This window comes from Oreochromis aureus, linkage group 2 (genome assembly GCF_013358895.1).
Source record: "Oreochromis aureus strain Israel breed Guangdong linkage group 2, ZZ_aureus, whole genome shotgun sequence".
Lineage (NCBI taxonomy): Eukaryota > Metazoa > Chordata > Actinopteri > Cichliformes > Cichlidae > Oreochromis > Oreochromis aureus.
The window spans coordinates 33,906,192-33,912,978 of record NC_052943.1 but is presented as its reverse complement, the minus strand read 5'-3'; the positions used below and the strand labels follow the sequence as shown (position 1 = coordinate 33,912,978).

The window sequence follows — 6,787 nt, the reverse complement described above, 5'->3', positions numbered from 1 at the left end:
ATGTGCTGCCGTTGCTTGCGCATGACTCAGCGTGATCGTGCTGTGCATGTGTCGAAATAAAGGATGTTGTTTGTGGATGAGTGTGGAAGCAGGTGATCGAAGCAGTGAAATAAATAAATAAATAAAGAAACCAAGGACAAGGGTGAGCAGCATAAAAACAAGAGGGGGAAAAGAGAGAGGAAAAAACGAGAGGGGGAAAAAAAAAAGAAACAAAAAACGGAAACATTCCAATTAAACCACTGACGGAGAGTGACGGTGTTAATTCTGCTATGATATCACACTTAAGATGCGATTTAATACTACTAAGTTAGACAGATGTTAATGCAAATTAGTGTGAGTGGATGGGGAAAGGGTGTAGCGGATTCTTATCTGGTGTGAAGTTAATACAGCCACGGAGTGGTGTCGGGTCATGGTGGAGCTGTCCGTCCACGTACAGCCGGTCCACAGCGATGACAGCGCAGGAGCCCTTCTGGATGAAGCCGCGTCGGATTGGGAAGAGGACCCCTGCGTCGTTCCAGGATCTCTTTGGGGAACTGATCGTTCACGCTGAAGTCCGTTCCTTTTAATTCCCTGCCGCGCTTTTCACATGTTCCTTTTGTTTGAAGTGGCGAATTTGGCCACGATAGGACGTGGTCTCCCGGCTGCAGCCCGAATAGGGCCGAGGCGATGCACCCTATCAAAGACGATGTTCTTCACCGTGTCCTCCGGCAGCTTTAGGTGGGTTTTGATAAAGCTTTTTACCGTGGTCTCCGCGTCCTCTCCAGCGGCTTCTGGAATACCAGAAAATACCAGATTATCACGCATGCTACGGGCTTGTAGATCAATAACTGTTTCTTTTATTTTTTTATTTTCTCTATTTAGCTCAGTAACATTGTCTGTGAGACATTTCACCGACTCCCTTAGCGTGGCATTTTCAGCAGCGAGCGTTTCCACCTGCTGCTGGCTGAACTCCAGTGATTCTCGTAAGCATTTAAATTCCCGGTGAAGAAGCTCCACCAAGGACAGCCTTGCGTCGAAAGTGGACAATCGCTTGTCGATTGACTCCAGTATGTCGGCAATATCTTTGCCGGCTGGCGATGTTGTGCCGGGGAATCTGCCGGGCGAAGTCTTTTCGACGACGGCGTCTCAGATTTAGCCGGGGAAGCTGCACACTGGGCCTTCTTCATCACTAGATCCTGAAAGCACTGATCAATATAATCTTGGAGAGCCTCTAAACTCTCCCCGTTGTTCTCCAGGGTGTTGGAGATTATTTAGACAAATAACGTTAGTTGTAAGACAATTGATAAATGTATTTGGTAAGATTGAAGCTTAAAGGAATTTGTTCAAATCTAAACTACCATTCGCTTTAATTTTCCGCCAAAATCTCCGGCGTCTGACGTCAGTTACAACATGAGTCCCTTACCTTGTCCGTCACTTCCGTCACTTACCATCCGGCCGGGACTTCCAATCCTATGACCAAATGGCGGAGACAAACTACTGTGGCGAGCTCAGACAAGGAGGAGACAGAGATGTCGTTTGGTCTTGCTTCCGCGAGTTAGCCAGGGAGCACAGCCATTGATTAGCATTCAACAGAAACACAACAACAAAAAAAAGGCGCTCTCTCCACCCAGAAACACACAGTCGCAGAGAGAGAGTGTCACCTGTAACCATGACAACATAACGCTGCCACCTGGAACAACAGAACATAGCTGTCAAACCCCAAACAGCCCTGACCTGCTACATACCCCCCACCTAAGGGGTCAGTCATCCATGACAACCCCATTACCCAACACAAAGTCCCGCAAATGTCTAGGTGTTTTCTTTCGGCACACAGGCCAATCTCAACCAGCAGGGGAAGAGCCACTCGGATCAGAACATGGGGTGCCATCAGCATCCCCTGCCCTAGCGGCTGCTGGAGTGCGCGGTCGGTACGGTGAGAGTCTGTCCTGGTGCAAGACCACCATGCGCCCCGGGCCCGGCATGCGGATCTGGTACACCACTTCTGTTAGCCGCTCCAGGACCTCCACCAGAACTTGCCAGTGACTGCACAGCCTGGGGGACACTCCTCTCTTGCAAACCGGGCAGTACACCCAAACCTTGTCGCCAGGCACGAAAGCTCCCCCTCGGCACCTGGTGTCGCAGGCTCTTTTCTGTCATACTCTGGCACTGGCCTGGGCCTGGCGGGTGTAGTCATGAACCACCCCAGCCGCTCCCTCCGCCTCCTGTAGCAGTCCATGGCCACCAACACGCGCCGGTTCCCTGACTCGGTGACGGGGAAAGGCCCTAGGACGTCCACTCCCACTCTCTTCATCGGGGCCCCCACCAGGTACTGCTGCAGAGGGGCAGTGGAGGGGGCCCTTCCATGCCATGCAGGTGTCACAGCAGTGCACATGAAGTTCCACATCCCGTCGACAACCAGGCCAGTAGAACCGTCCCCTGAGACGGCGGAGAGTTTTGGCATTCCCATAGTGGCCGGCCCCCACCAAGCTGTGGACAAGCTCGAGCACCTGCGACCGCAGCGACCGAGACACCAACAGCTGCAGGAGATCCTTGCCCTGACCGGGGGCCCGCCATCTCCGGTATAAGAGGCCGTCGTGGGTCTCCAGATTGTTGTACTAGGAGTGGTAGGCCTTCACTTCGAGCCCCTGTCCTGACACCCCCGTCCAGCCTGGGCGTTGTGCCGCCTCCAGCCAGGCCCCCACCTGAACCAACGTCGTCAGGGTTCGTACGGGTGCTTGAAATCCTTGAAAATGCTTGAATTCTAATGTCGTCTCTTCAAGGTTTGAAAAGTGCTTGAATTTCAGATGTGGTGCTTAAAAGTGCTTGAAAATGTAACTGTATTTCATTCACAATAAATAGCTATCTGATTGAATTGTTTTCTTATCAGATAGAGAAATAAACTGAGACGCAAAAGCAAAATTTCCCCGCCTGGGCTGCCTTGCGTCTGTTTCAATATGTGACCCCGCTCCTCCCTCGGACAGTCGGGGATGAGTGCGCTAACATACCTGTAGGTTGCTGTTTTAATGAGTGTTTGATGGAAAACAACAATGGCGGAGTTTGCGTTCTCCAGTCGCATGATAGGTGAGTCCTAGTACATAATTTTCCAGTACGCGGACGTTACACATGCTATTTTTTTTAAAAATTATGATTATTATTTTGCTAGCTGTTAAGAGATTTCCCACTTCTATTCATATGTTATTGAAAGTTTATCTTTAATTTTAGTGTTAATAGTTGTTTACCCATTTATTCTTTCCATTTAATCGTATTTTATGATTTTACTGTTTTACTAGAAGTGAAGCTGAAGTAAAGACAAAAGCATAGTGTTCTCAGATATGATTCACCCAGTACATTTCCTCTGCACCTGGTTCTTTATGAGCCGTTTCACTCCCAGGAAGGGGAGAGCAGGACGTTCTTATCTACACTCCCAAATACCAAGAGGGGCCTGCTCTTCAGCATCACACACACAGAAAGCTGCATATATGTGATATTTAGTGATTATCTATAGAGCACACACACACCCAGCTAAACTGGAACAAACCTGTTTCTCAGAGGTAAATCTTTGTCTCCTCCTTAAACAGTTGAAGCCACTATGTGACTATAAATAAAACCTCTGCCTGCGCTCGGTGTGGGATCTCCTCGAAATCTCACCCAGCGTGCGCACGTTGTTGCCATCTAAACTGTCTTGAGTGTCTTTATTTCGCCTGAAGAATGTCTTGTTTAAATATTTACTCCTTACATTTATTTGGTCCTCCGAGCCGGATTAGGACATTGAATTTTAACTAATTTTGTGCTCCAACAGAGTGACCTCGTCGTCTCCTGGAATCGTGAACCCGCGCTGAAAGTCTGTCCGGACAGCCTGTTTCTAGTGAAACAGTAAAGACCAACTACGTGAATTCGCCGTTGGCCAGCGTTTTTAGCAAGAGGTCCACGATCCCAGGGAGCGAGGAGGATTCTCTCTGACCGGCATTTTCGTCCGAACCAGGTGAATATAAACACTCAAGAACACATTGCGGCTAAAGTCGGTTTTTAGGTTGACACGGTTCTTAAAAGACTCGTCCCTTAGGGACTGGAAGTCGGGAAAAGACTCGTCCCTTAGGGACTGGAAGTCGGGAAAAGACTCGTCCTTAGGGACTGGAAGTCGGGAAAAGACTCGTCCCTTAGGGACTGGAAGTCGGGAAAAGACTCGTCCTTTAAGGACTGGAAGTCGGGTATTAAGACTCGCCTGTAACACGGAACTGGCAGTCCCCTGGGAGACTCGTTCCGCAATTAAAAGGCTGGAAGTCAGGGATCTCACTCTCACGAGTGAATGAAAATAAAGAACGTGTCAATTAAAATAGGATTATAGTACCGCGTGTGAAGTTTATGTGTTGTTGAGGAGTGAGTGACCTTTTGAATAGAAACAACAGGTTTCTGCACCACTCTTACTGTTTCCTGTGTTGACCGATGTACTGGTGAGAAGGGGTCAAAGGTTGCGCTTCAACGCATAAAATTAAGGCCGCCCTGGGTCTAGACCAGGGTAGAAGGCTGCCTTAATAACCTCCCCCGACTCTAATATCAGCGAAGGTCACACAGAGTGTATGTTGGCAGTATTAATAAATAAATGCAAAACAAGGTGTAATGTTTTAAAGCATGGAAAGAGGAATGAAGTGGAATAAACAAAAGGTTAAATTAAAATAGAGCCTATCTAATGTATTCAAATTGATAATAGAAGGATAACAACCTGTAAACTGGTATTAACAATTAAATATAGTTGGCAGGACGACCGTGCCTAGAATGGATAGAATGCATGAAACCAGATAACTCACACAAACACATATTAAATGAAATAGAGAGATGCATAAGGTATATTAAGGAAAATGTCTCCAGCTTGGGAAAGGGTGAGACTGCAGCTCACCCTCAGCCCTTGGTGGACACAAATAAAATATTGTAATATACTATTGCTGTTATATAAAAAGATAATAACATTAATAATGAAATAATATTAAATATGAAGAGGCACCTCAGTCAGTTGTGATGTGAGGTGGATAATTGTTAAAAGTAATCTGTATCAAGCTTAAGGTTTGCTCAAATTCAGTATAATGACATATGAGATGAAGAAAATAAAGAAAATATGTAAACTAATTAAGTGCATAGAGACACTTGACCCGCTTGTAAACCTGTCATCCTAGATGAGATTTTGTTAAGATGAAGAGCAAACCTATACTACCAAGCTAATGAGCAAGATACACACTTTTTATTTTGTATTAATTTTTTTTTTTTAGAGCAGGAGCTACATGAGGACACATCAGAGGGAGGGAAACAGCTATTAAAGCTCGAACATGCAGCTGTCTGTGAACCCAGTTTTCACCCTCACACCCCTGATCTGTTTTTAACAGCAGCTTTTTGCATCCTGTCTCATGTGTGTAAAGCGTTCATGCCATCAGCAACTTGTTTTTGTTTTTTGTTTGTTTCTTGATGTTGCTTGAGTGAGGAATGCTGTGACTTCTGAAACAGCTCTCTTCATGCAACTTCATGCTTGATGATGATAATTTCAGAGCCAGCTGAGAGCTGGGTTGAGAGCGATGCTTTGTTTTAAGTGACAAAGCAGAAAAGTTAAACTTAGTTTGTTTTTGTTTGTTTGTTTGTTTGTTTTTCAATACGAGACAATGGTAATGGATAAGAAGTGATATTTTGTTTAAGTGTTGAAGAAAGCTAAATACTGCAACATACGTCTAGTGCATGATCTGCGAGCAATGAATGGATCATCTTATTTATCTTTAAATAAACTCCGATTATGGAGACCTGAGTCACATACTTAGGGCACACCCTTAGGTGAAGGCAGAAAGCTACTAAACAAAGAAAAGAAGCTATATACAATGCGCGATAGCCACAAGATTAAGCATTCACATTCTTTCTGACTCTTAATGAGCCTGAGTTATGACCTTGGCTCCCTATTTTTCTGCCTCCACCAGAGATGGGAGTGAAGCTCCCGTGGAATGTGCTCTGTTCTCCTTACTGCATCTATAAAAATAGCATTCAGTAACTTGGATATAACCTTTCTACTTACATTTAGGTGGAAGTGCAGACTAGATGAAAACAGTTAAATTCAACAAAGAGTTCGATTACTCTGGAGAAACGGGAAATGTGTCTGTAACAGGAAAACGTGTAACAGGAACTACATGCCCATACAAAGGAGCTGACTGTGTCAAGGACGCAGACAGACAGAGAGACACAGAGACAGCCAATATGTTTACTCTAACTGTTTTAATAGTTTTGCAATTTTCATTAGTTTTATTTTTCTTTAGTTTTGACTTAAGATTTTAAAACTAAACACATTTTTGCTACAAAATCAGTTAATTTTGTGACCACTCATTGCAGTTTTAGATAGTTTTACTTTTGTTTTTATTTTTATTTCTGTTAACGAAAGAATATTTTTTTTAATTTATTTTTTTTTTACTTCTAGTTTTGTTTTTTCGTTGGTTTGACTTATCAATAATGAATTTGATCTGCAGTACGCCATTTTGAAAATATGGCATAACAGAGGGCGACAATTTTGCAGACCAAGCAGCAAAATCAGTAGCAGTACAAACAGTAGACGCACTTATGGTGACAACACCTCTATGCAAATTCCACTGGATATCTTGAGAAATGAACCACACATTTGTGCCATTACTAGAGCGAAAGAAATGGTTGAGGTGCGGAGCAATTCTACAGGATGATCTGATCATATGTGATGGGAAACCGTTACAACCGAAGTCTTTATACAAAAACAGTAGCTCTTGTGACACATGAAGTTGTTCATGCGTCAACAGGAGGGAGTCTAATTAGT

The 6,787-nt window shown here is 44.6% G+C and overlaps 1 long non-coding RNA gene across 1 annotated transcript; it reads left to right on the top strand.

The window, feature by feature from the left end:
- The first annotated feature begins 3,714 nt into the window (after positions 1-3,714).
- Positions 3,715-6,323, top strand: LOC120443424. The gene is made up of 2 exons (XR_005615422.1): positions 3,715-3,961; positions 5,241-6,323. It is a non-coding gene; the product is annotated as an uncharacterized LOC120443424 (long non-coding RNA).
- Positions 6,324-6,787: the final 464 nt, after the last annotated feature.